Source organism: Papilio xuthus, unplaced genomic scaffold, assembly GCF_000836235.2.
Source record: "Papilio xuthus unplaced genomic scaffold, Pxut_1.1 DF827679.1, whole genome shotgun sequence".
NCBI lineage: Eukaryota > Metazoa > Arthropoda > Insecta > Lepidoptera > Papilionidae > Papilio > Papilio xuthus.
This window is the reverse complement of record NW_013530970.1, coordinates 3,847,723-3,860,489: the sequence shown is the minus strand read 5'-3', so window position 1 is coordinate 3,860,489 and position 12,767 is coordinate 3,847,723. Positions and strand designations below refer to the sequence as shown.

At 32.3% G+C, this 12,767-nt stretch overlaps 1 protein-coding gene across 2 annotated transcripts in view; it reads left to right on the top strand.

Annotated features, from left to right (window-relative positions):
* The window catches only part of LOC106117833 (uncharacterized), a 36,963-nt gene that overhangs the window by 2,328 nt on the left and 21,868 nt on the right, over window positions 1-12,767 (top strand). The window contains exon 2 of one of the 2 annotated variants that reach the window (XM_013312297.1): window positions 173-655. The gene's annotated coding sequence lies outside the window, so the exon portion shown is untranslated. Of the gene's footprint in view, window positions 1-172; window positions 656-3,682; window positions 3,954-12,767 lie in introns of those variants that run through there. The other variant, XM_013312296.1, reaches the window with a different exon arrangement.

Genomic DNA, 12,767 nt, shown 5'->3' with positions numbered 1-12,767 from the left:
AATAACTTGGTTAATGTTAAATATTTAATTCGTGTAATTGGTGATCGTTAATTTCAAATGTTAACGATAAATATGTTTTTATTGTCTTGTAATTTTTACATATTAAATTATAGTCGTATTTATGTATTTTATTTCTTATATATATAGTATCCTGATTAGTAAATATTTTCAGGTATTACGTTTCAACACCTAACACGACAATGACGTGACGCTTGGGACATCGAGAAATAGCTCTTTATAGGATATAAGGATAAAGAGCAGAAGTAACCAGGAAAGAACACTTATGCATCGGCCTTTAAGGCTCTTTTGTTAAAGAACCCGAAAAGTACGCACCCATTGTCCCGTGTCGTACGATCAGCATGCACGACTCGCAACGGATTTTACTTTGCTTTTTATGATTTAACATAGCGCTGCGTCCATCATCGGAGCTGCCCGCATCCCATCAGGACCAAGCAAATTCGTTTAGACCGTGCGGTGCGTCCGGCGCGACCCAATGGGCGCGTACCTTAAGTAGGGTCTCTTTCACTATATTATTGACAGAAGTAATCGAGTTATGGTCATCATGGATAAGCTTAGCTAACGAAAACCTGATGTATCTTAATCTAACAACTGTACTGGAAAATACATTTGCAGTTATACAAAATTTAGCATTCAGGTAAGTTTACCAATTTATTTTAAAACTAGCTGTCGAACGCGACTCCGCAACCGCGGTGTTAAAAAAAATAGTAGGCTATGTGTTCTTCCAGACTATGTTCTAATTCTATGCCAAATTTCAGCGATATCCGTTGAACCGTTCTGGTGATATCTTTTAACAAACATCCATCTATCCAAACATTCGCAAAAAACATTAGTAAGAAGCAAAATTTTAAAACAGTGCCATCTAGCGGTGAGTTAGCAAATTAATTGGAAATAATTTCTACACAATTTGCAATGGAAGGCTACAGGCTACATTGTGCTTTTAGCTGCGTAAATTAGCTCTGAACCGATTCAAAATTTTAGTCAGCCATGAGTCGCCATCTGGTGGGCATAGACCTCCCCCAAAGATCGCCACGCCAGCCATGATGAGTCGGTACACTGATCTGCTTTAAAATGTGAATTGTGACTCGATCTGCAGATCTTCAATTTTAGTTGTGTTACTCATGACTACTAGTGATATAGAAATAATACTAGATCGTATCTATAAATAATGTAATCTGATACATTTTATGATTGATATGAATTTAAGTAGTACTTAATTGCAAAAATTAAATTCTATTGGTTCTCATAAATAAGACCATTGTTACTAGCATTAAAGTATAGAAAGGGAATGACTACTGGTATCATTTTTAAAAAGGTTGAATGCGTTACGCATTCCGAGTGCCTCGGGGAACGACACTCCAGTTATGTGGGACTCTCTCCACACCTTGCCCTAGAGGGAAAGGGTCATGGAGCCTATCCACTAAACCCCCTCTGGTTCCCTCGACTCACTGTTTACCGTGGTGTTATATATGAATATTCTTCGCACACCCCGGTCGGGACTACTGGAATCCTACTGGAGTCTAGTGCGTATCTTACTATAGAAAGGTTTCATGTACTCTAGGTCCTTATAAATATTAATAAGTTAACTGTCATATCATACCTTTTGTATGTATAGACTTGGTGTGAAATTTTTTCCTTATCTATTGCGAGTGCGTGATGAAAATGCAATTAAATGCGTGTGTTGAAAACACGCACTTTTTTGGCTCAGTACCAAATAGACGCTTTCTAGTGAACTGAGTTCACTTGCTTTCTGTTTATGTTTTTAAATGTTTGAAAGTTGAACTATTCGTGCTTAAGGTGTATTTCCACTAACAAAATACCTGGGGTGCTAAACAAAGAGCGTTCACTTCGAAGCGAATCAGCAAACTGTCTCACGACAATCACGTGACTTATCGAATGTTATTGTTAGTTCTATACATTTTTGAAGTTCGAGATTTTCAAGAATGTAACCTTAAATTATATAAATATTTATATATTGTAATGTAAACATATATTTCTTGCATACGAGGTTATGAATGGTTCAAATAGATACGATTTGTTAGTAATTCCAGCATTTCTATAGTATTCTTTCTAAGACAATCTTTAAATTACACTTAAATTATTTGATTAATTCATAATAAAGCCATGAAGTTGCAATGAATAGGCACCGAAACTACTGAACGTACTTGAAAAATTCTTTCAATTTTGAGAAGCTACACATCCCCGGGAGAAATAGCTTATATTTATATCTACATTTTTTTGAAATATCGAACGGACGAGGTCGCGAGTAACTGCTAGTTGCGTATAACGTTATTGAAATGGTTTTTTCTGTTCCTTTTTACTCTATCTGTTTTTTTGCTTTTATTAATTTTAAATTTACTAATTTAAGAGTATCGATATTTCTTTGATTTGATATATTTCGCAATATTTACTATTAGGTGTCAAAAGTACAATACGCTTCAAGACAGATAATGGAGGGCCTAGCACGAAAATTTACTAGAAAGCATTAGTAACATCATCACATCGCTTTGTACAGTTATGCTATCAGGCGTAGCTTACAACGACAAAACTAATACATATTTTGTCAATGATGGTACAAAAATGTATATCGCAAATATTCGTGATAGACCGCCTTGAGACGATATCGTATTCTAAATTAAGTCATCGTATTTGTACGACACAGACAATATAATTTAAATTTAAGTTCTGTTCATATTTTGTCTTATATTATATTATAAATAAGAAGAAAAATAAATATGAAAAAATATACTAGCTGAGTCGTAGAATATAAAATCTAAGCTTTAGATTTAAAAAAAATAGATTTTAGTACACTTTAGGACATGTTTGGAGACTGAGAAAACAAATGACACGTCATGATGTTTAGACAATTAATATTACGGATGCGGGCCGCACAGGACCGGGCATTGTGGCAACCAATGGGGGAGGTCTACGTCCAGCAGTGAATAAATCTAGGCTGATTATTATGATGATGATGAATTAATATTTAGCTGATCGAAGTATTAGTGATTGTTAGAACTTTGCATGATACAGCAAATTCAAAAAGCTCTCAATATTCAAAGTGAAAGCTTTAAAAATACAAAGAATGATAAACGGATGAGCAATAAACGTTTATGTCCAAAATTAAAATTTTTAAAAGAAGCGCGCACTTTCACTGAATAATTATTTTTTTTTATATCACTAACAGAAGCAACGAGTAGGTGTCATACAGCCATAACTGAAATTTACAACAAAATTTGTTGTACGTCGATTATTTTATAAATAAAATTTGAATATAGTATTATAGTATTTTAAAATTTATAAAACCTACACGAATCCTATAAAGGATCTAGGAATAATTATTACTTCATTGGAAAGTAACATTATCTAAAAGAATCATGAACTAATATTAAATTTCACATTAAAACTTAAAATAAATCTCGACCATTTAATACACAAGTGAATTAATTAAAATATCAAAATTTCAGTAAACCTACAACAATAAGTTTTTATATTTATCTAAATTTTATTATTTTAATTGTCAATCCGTACAAATTAAGTTGTATAGAAAATAAATCGCAACTTTATCGGCATGTGTTACAATTACGTTTGTTCGAGTTCAAAACAACTGCATCGCAATCGCAAAACGTCTATGCGCGCAGTTTCTTCCACAGTTGACCATCGTCCGGCGTATGCATAGCACGCATCCGAAACGCACGGCTCACGGCTCCACATCTCACATACCTTTGTCACGCGATTTAAAAAAACAACTGTCATTCGAAGCTCCCGCGCGTTCTCATTTTTTAACGCGGGAATTTAATTTGTGATGTGTCATTTGTGATAGACCGTGAAAAAAAGTTTTAATCTGAATTATTGTTTTGATGAAAAGTTTTATTTTATACTATAATTTCGAGAAATAAAACTTAATCCTGGATTGTTTATTTTGGAGCTCTATTATGGTAAGTTCATTCAGATTGTTAATTTAAATAATATTTTATTAGTTTTATTTATGTACTGATCATGAGGTAAATATTTAATGTTAAAACACACGTAACAAATGTAGGATATTTTAATTAATAATTTTGAAATTTAACATGACAAACAACTGTTTTTAATTTTATACTTTAAGATTTGCGGGTACATTCAAAATAGCTTATATCTTCCAATGCGAAATATATTTTATTACTCAATTAAATAAATGAAAAAAGGAAACATATTATGAAACATTTTCAAACGACTATAGACAAATTTGTGCGCTTTCATTTTGCTATTTAATTTTTATGCACATAGAGAAAAGATTGTATAGAACTTTCTGGAGAAATTCCATTAATTTTATAGCGCATAATATGAATCCAAATGCATAGAGTCATCAAATCAGAAGGTATCCAGTGTTTTCTAGGGCTTTGATTGATGTTTAATACCTATAATATTGGTCACCTGAAGATGAAGAACTGATAGGATAGTTACGCTTAATAAAAGCAATAAAATTTCTAGAATGCCAGCCACGATGCATCATTAGTAGATCCCAATAAAGTTGACAATGGTATTCTGAAAGATGGATCATGATCACGGCTACTAAGTGGCTGACAAGGAATAAAGGCACTATAGTGTACTTTGCTATGTGGCTTAATGAATAACTTTAACGACATAGTTCCTTGGTTATATTATTTTTACTAACTATATCAATTTATCTTTATATTTTCATTATATTTTTATCTGTCATCAGTACTGTCGACAGGGATTGTGAAAGATAGATAAAGGGTGATTTTTACACTTGCGTATTGCGTTATAAATAAATTTAGTATTTTCTTGTATAAATCAATTTTATGACTATATTTATGGAATCATAAGATTATTAATTTAAGAATTTTGATGAAGTCGAATAGACCTCAGCGCCGATGTGAGTTAAAGTTTTATAAAATTGAAATAAATATCAAACATATGTAAGAAAATCATCAGGAAACATTGAATTATGTTGTTGAATTTTTTGTTATAATTTAATGAGAAAAGTGAATTTTTGGCGGCCATATTGCATAATTAAATTACGAAATGTGTTTAAAATTTTAATTAGGACGTTAAAGAATATCAGTTAGCGTGTAAAAAGATTCTTACCTTTCTCCATACGGATCCAAGTTCATAAGTAAAAGTTATGTGATTGCGTCAGAAGCGAAAACTGGTTGAAAATTAGACAAGTTCGAATATTCTTTATTTAGTTTTCACTACGTTTGAAGCTTGTTATTGTATTATTTTTACATAATAATGTCGTGATCGAACCCGTTTGTTACGTTATCTTTTAACATATCGTATGCTTTTACATTTCTTTTTTAAAAGTCGACAATTAAGTCGAAAAACATGACTAAGATACAGGCTCTTCTGTTATTCGAATAGATTTTTTATTTTATTTTTTACCATTGGTAAAAACTGAGTTTGACAAACTGATATAGCTATCATCATCAGCTCATTATACGTCCCTACCGGGAGGCTCGGAGCTTACCCTATGTTAGGGGCTGATTAGGCCATAGTCAACCTTGACTTCACACATATCTTTAAATTTCTTCTCAGATATGTGCAGGTTGCATCACGATGTTTTCCTTCACCGTAAGAACGTCGGATAAATGTACATATGTAAATCAAAAATCGAAAAACACATTGGCACATCGCGGGATTCGAACCCACGACCTGCAGATTACAAGTGAAGTGCCCTTTGCCACCGACGATATGTTTGTGTATATATATTTATATGTACACTAATAGTTTGGTAATATAAACTAACAGTAATAGTAGTTTATTATTTATCTTTAAACATTGTATTTTTTCAGGTCATTACTATTAGATATTTCCGAGTATTTTCTATGCATAATAATAGTGGAGTCATGATTTTAACATTATTTTAAAGTATTCAATTTGCAAATTTCCGTTAAGTTCTTATCAACAAATCAAGTAAAATGTCTATTCTTTCCAGTTAGAATAACGTGAAGTTCATTATTCTTATAGACAAACTTGCCAAATGTAAAAATTGCAAATATTCTTGCTTTGTATTCAGAGAAAGTATGGATTTGAACTTGAAAATATGTCTCTTACAAGATTTAGTGAAAGCCGCTTTATGATTTACTTGATTTTTAATTAGGAATATGTTTTGTTTCTTTTTAAAATATCAGTTGAATTATCATAGTAATGTAATTTTACTATATAATATAATAAATGCGAATGTTTAGATGGATGGATGGATGTTTGAAGGTAACTCTAGAATGGCTAAACGGATCGCGATGAAATTCGGCATATAGAACATAGTCTGGAAGAACGCATAGGCCACTTATAATTTTATCTCCGCGCGAACGGAGTCGCCTTCGACTGCTAGTTATATATTGTTTATCGTAGGATTTCTTTGCTCAAAATCTCGTATGAATATAACTCTTTTATTTTACTTATAAAAGTACTAAGATAAATTTGTTTTTATACGTTTATTTCGCCAGTGGAAACTCACAGTTTGATTTGATGTTTGCCGATGGAAAGACGAGAGGATTCCCTGATTATTATCAATGTCTATTATTTAGACTTTCTATTGTTGCTTTAAGTAAGCGAAAGTCTATGTCTGAAGATGTCTAAGTATCGATTCGCATTAGTTTGTATACGTTGAGATTCCGATGCCATGAATCTTGTATGACTTGGCATCGAACTGGAATGTATGTATGTATGGATGAAAGAAAAAGTATTGCACACAAACGTGTTCACTTAATGCAATTTGAAACTAAAATTTACTTACTTTGAATAACAAACGTACGCATGAAAGTGAAGTTTAACTTGAAATACTTGAATAAGTTAAGTTCAGATGACATCATGTTACGTTCAACTTGTACGAGGAATGATAATTTTGTGATAGTTGCCCAGTTTGGCAACAATGGTTATGTTTAACCACACAATTGAACATAAGGCGATAAAGATATCAAATGTGGTTCAGAGAGATTGTTACATTTTTCCTTTATATCTTACATATTTAGTAGCTGTCGCCCGTGACTCTGTCCGCGTGAAATTAAAAAAAAACTTATTAGGTAGCCTTTGTATATCAAATTTCAAACAAATATCCATCCATCCTTCTTTTAAAGCATTCGCATTTATAATATTAGTAAGATAAGTTGAATTGCTTAATTTATATTTTTTTTAGAAAATTGGCGAATTTAATGACTTCTTAATTAGCTATGCTTTCTTTATTATTAAAGTTCTGCTGTTTATAAGTCTTATTCATTAGTATTTTTAATAAAAATAATGGAAAGAACAAACTGTATGCGTATATCAGTTAAATTAGTTCAAAATAATTTAGTGGTTAAGTGAACTTGAAATAAAATGTCAAGATAAAAAGTTTAGTTAAGATGGAGATGTTTTATGTTTTTAAACTCTGTCTGTCTATTTTGTATATGCAAATTGAATGTTTATAAAAACATTATATTGTAATAAGCAATATACACGTGACAACAAAAAGGTGTTGTCGTGTCCGGCACAGATTTGTGTCTCATCAATGTCACGAACTGACACTGTAACCAGGATTTCTATAGCGAAAGCTATACACAAAAAATAATTGATAAATTAATAAGCTAGTTGAAATGGGTTCTCGAGACATGGGCATTGCGAAGAGGGGAGGGTGGCCTAGGGTAATCAAAAAATGAATAATTGCTATATAAAATTCTCGTGTCACAATTTTCGTTCCCATACTCCTCCGAAACGGCTTGACCGATTCTCATGAAATTTTGTGATCATATTGAGTAGGTCTGAGAATCGGCCAACATCTATTTTTAATCCCGCGCAGATGAAATCGCGGGCGACAGCTAGTTGCTATATAAAATACTTCGAAATACTGGGACACCTGTAGATAATACAATATTTTTTATAAAATACTTGTAAAAAAAAATTTACTTCTAACCATCGACTAGTCCCTTCTTGATCATCTGCTGGCGATCACCATGTCTCAAGAAAATGACACTAAGATAGCACTAAGCAAAATAACTGGAATACGAAACGTAAGAACGCCGATAAACGTAAAAGGAAAAAACGATCTAACCTTAATATGTAAGATTACGGTGTTGTCTGTTCAGGTCCTTAACAAAAGCTCCACTGACTCTTGTTTAATCTAATCAACTAATCTTTAAAAAAGTAAATCTGGTTTAATATTAAAATGTTAGTCAGTGTCGGTTATTTGCAATGCGTACAAATTTATATGTTAAATGTAAAATTTTTCGTCATACCCTATCTTTGGTACACATCTGAATATTGCTTTAAAAAACTGGCTGAACCAAAAACGTATACTGCAACTAAATTCTTAGCATTGTATGAAGCACTTATTACCAAATGTCTATGTAAATAACATACTTTTTAACTAACGCCCTAGTTTTAAGGTAAACGCTTTCAAACTAATCTAGTCTTATTTAATTAGTACACAATAAGTATAATAACAAATATACTTATGACTTATATTAAAAAAATTGCAGTTTAAATAATATAACTTTTTATCTGGTCGTCTATACTATTATTACAAGGAGGAAAGATTTGATAGTCTGTGTTGAATAGACTCCGAAACTAATGAATAAGATATGACCTAAAGGTCTATGTTACCAGGTCATTAAATTATAAAAAAAAGAAACTATTGAACCGATTGGAAATATTATTTCACTGTTGTGAAGCTACAGATCACAGTTAGGTCATATAGGAGTCATATTTATTACTTCTTTTTCTTCGTCGTTACAGTCTTGTCAGACTGGTCGTGGTCATCAAGTATCAAGTAGTATTTATTACTAGTTTTTAAATAATTTCGCGCGGACGAAGTCGCAGTCAACTGCTAGTACTTTATAAATCTTAGCTTAGTTTACTTAATGTTTACTTGATAGGTCTATAAATAATATTATAAATGCGAATGTTTGGATAAATGGACAGATGGATGTTTGTTTAAAGTTAGCTCAAAAACGGCTCAACGGATCCCGCTGTTTAGCATAGAACATAGTCTGGAAGAATAAGGCTCAATAAAAAGTTCAAATAGGCTACTAATTTAGTTTTTTTTTTCATTATGCACAGACGGAGATGCAGGCGACAGCTAGTGCTTTATCATCTTTTCCGATCGTCAACAATGTGTTTACAGACAGACAAACGTAGAACTGTAAATCGAAACACTGTTATAGTAGGTCATTAAATAATAAAGTTTTATTATGACTATTCACTAGAGCCCTAGAAGCCTACATTTATTCAATTCAATACATATATAAAATTGTTTGTGCTCAAAAAAACGTTGTCCACTTGAAAAGTAACTCATAATGAACTTCGTATATTGAAATGAGATTTAACACACTTTCTGATATGACTTGTGAATTTTGACGGGACTTTGAACGGGTCTATGTTAACACTCGTATAGTCTCGCATTTAGGAGTTTTTTTTTTTAAATGAAGCCGGTGAAAGTTATTTTAATGCTGCTATAGAATTAAAAATGTAATTCGAATTTGAATCGGTTATACCTCGATTTATGAAGATATTTTTAATTACAAATATTGTATATGACGAAATCTTACTAATATAAATACGAATGTTTAGATGGATGGATAATTAGATAGATGTGTGTTAGAAGGTATCACCAGAACCATTGTATTGATCTCGCTGAAATTTGGCATAGATGAACTTAGACTGGAAGAACACTTAAGGCCACTAATTAAGTTTTTTTAATCTCGCGTTGACGTAGTCGCGGGCGACAGCTAGTTATACTGTATAGAACAATCTAAAATCTACATTGTCCGTAAACATCACGCATAGATCAGAAAAGAACACACTTGTCCTAGTTGTTTGTAAAAATAAAATGTAGATTAAAATCAGTTCCTAAATCGGCGAACAAAGATCTGTCTGTACGCAAGACCTCGTTTGTTCCTTATAATCTCCGGAATCGTTGGATCGATTTTGAAGAGATTTATAGGCATATTATAGGCTACTTTTGAGTTTTATACTTGACGAAGTCACGGATGATCGCTAGTCGACAACAAATGGCGCAGTTGTTCCCACGAGAGTATGAAGCATTAGTATAAATTTTTGTTAAAATCGGGCGCGACAAGAACTATGATAACTTTACGACGTTACAATTTCAACTTTAGATTGTTGATTTCATGCGTTCATTCGTGAACGTCCGTAACGAATGGTCTACCTTTTTGTAGTAATTTAACAAATGATATAAATTCATTTTCTACACATAACATGTATACAGTGAGAAATAGGTTTCAAGCACGCTATGACCTAGTTGTTCTCTAAAGAATCTTGGTACGCTACGGTTCTTTTACTCATTATTGGGCTTGCTATTGTGTTTGTTGCAGAGATTAAGAGCTAGTAATAATTGCTTAATATAAGTTAAATTGTTTAAGTTTGATTTTATTATTTGCAAACTAGCTATCGCCTGTGACTCCGTCGCTCTGGATTAGTTAGATAGTAGCCGATTCTCAGACCTACTGAATATGCATATAAAATTACATAAAAATCAATAAAACCATATTGGCGGGGTATGGTAACTAACATTGTGACATGAGAATTTTATATTTAAAATAAAGAATTTTGTATTTACACGATACAACTTCGGTTAAAACGACAAACAACAATCGGGTATACGGTTCTGGCAATCAGGATACGGTATAACTTATGAATAAACGAATATTGCCAGTATTTTCAATCTTACTAAGATTTAAAATGCGAATGTTTAGATGGATGGATGGATGGATGTTTTTTGAAGGTATCTCAAGAACGGGTGAACGGATCCAGATATAATTTGGCTTTGATGTCGAACATGGCCTGGAAGAACACATAGGCTACTAATTAAGTTTTTTTTTCGTCCCGCGCGGATGAATTCGCTAGCGACACTTACTATAATTACAAATGGTTGATTGCATTATATTTATAAATAAAAATAAATTCGTTTAAGATTAGAAGTAACCATATAATACACAAATCACTTACCTGTTAATGTGTCAATTTCAGTAAATTTTATTTTCAAGTTCATAGTGAGTAGGCGGAAACGTTTATTATCTTGTTTTTGTGGACGCGAGCGAAAGCTGAGGTCAGGGTTCAGCCAACAATAAATTGAAAGGAAAAAAGTACAATGAAATTGAGAGTGTCGATGCTTGCACGATTATCAGACAGCTTAAAAACATGCTGACAGAAATTATGTCGTGTCTTTATTATTCTGTTGACACCATTGTATAACTATAGGTTTCCATTGTTAAAAAAACATGTATAAAGCATCACATCGTCAGTCATGTCGAACTGTATATGCATTGCTTTTAAGAGACACCTTTCAACGTGTCTTTGTACAAGTGTTAGCAGTGAGAACTCATAAGTGTAACACACTTATCGTAGTTTGAGTTTTTAATATAAACTAATGTTATAGAGTAAAAGATTTCTTTGGTCTAAATCCTGTACTGATAATATTTTGTTATCAAAAAAACGACTTTATTATCTTAATTTTACAGTTAAAAATTAAGCAGTTTTGTGTTTGTTTGATTTTTATTAAATAGGTCTTTCCTGAGGACCTTTACATTTTGGTTACAACTAAAATGAACCAACATAAATAGTTAATGCATTTTGAAGAATAATATGCGTTTATATTAAGTCCTATTATAATCTAGATATTTTCAGTGTGACCTAACCCGCATACAAGTCCAGACAGGCAACTTTCTAGCGCTCGTCGGGAAATTAATACTTTCCGCAAAAGCTTGAAGCAATCTGTGTTTATACACTTATTATGTATAATATGTGTTTAATTCTAGAAGATTAGTAGAACGCGAGCACCAACCAGTCTGATCTATGTTTATGTAATCATCATACTTCTTACTAATATTATAATGTTTAATGATTGATGATGGTTTGTTTGAAGATATCTCCGGAAAGGCTCAACAGATCTAGATGAAATTTGGAACAGATGTAGAACATAATCTGGAAGAACGCATAGGCTACTTATTAAGTTTCTTTTAAATTCCTTGCGGATAGATGTGCGGGCGACAACTAGTAAAGAAATAATTCTGAAAGGTAACGGATTGAAGCTATTACCTTTCTCGTATGACACATTCATCTTTCTTTTGGTAAGGTTCATTGACCTCTTGAGACATGTTAACTGTACGGATTCATTCTATCATTGTTGTTTAATATGTACAGTATAATAATTCGCAAACTAAAAAAACATATTTGACTAAACACATTAAGACTACGAGAAATATTTTTGAGTAGAACAGCATGTAAACATGAAATCATATTTTAATAGCAATTCAATTCGTTAACATTCAATCTTGATAATACAACTGTACTTTAGAGCTCGGAAAGATTTTTTTTTGCATTTAGTAATAGGTCCCGAAACAAATGAATCAGTATCACTTCGCTATCTCAGCGATTTCAGGAGGCCGCTCGCTCGTTTGCCACCTTATATATAAAATTCTCATGTCACAATTTTCGTTCCTATACTCCTTCGAAACGGCTTGACCGATTCTCATGAAATTTTGTGAGCATATTGAGTAGGTTTGAGAATCGGCCAACATCTATTTTTAATCCCGTGCGGACTGAATCGCAGGCGACAGCTAGTGATATATAAAAAACAGTATTTAAAATTCTTTCACTGCTGTGAAGTTACACTATCAGTGACTTAGGCTGTATTTATTACAAGATATTTTTTTATTTGATATAATTAAACTTAATACTGAAACTGCGTGCCACTTAATGGTCTGTTTGCTTTAGAAAAATGTATTATAGGTATGCCTGTAGCCACTTAGTTG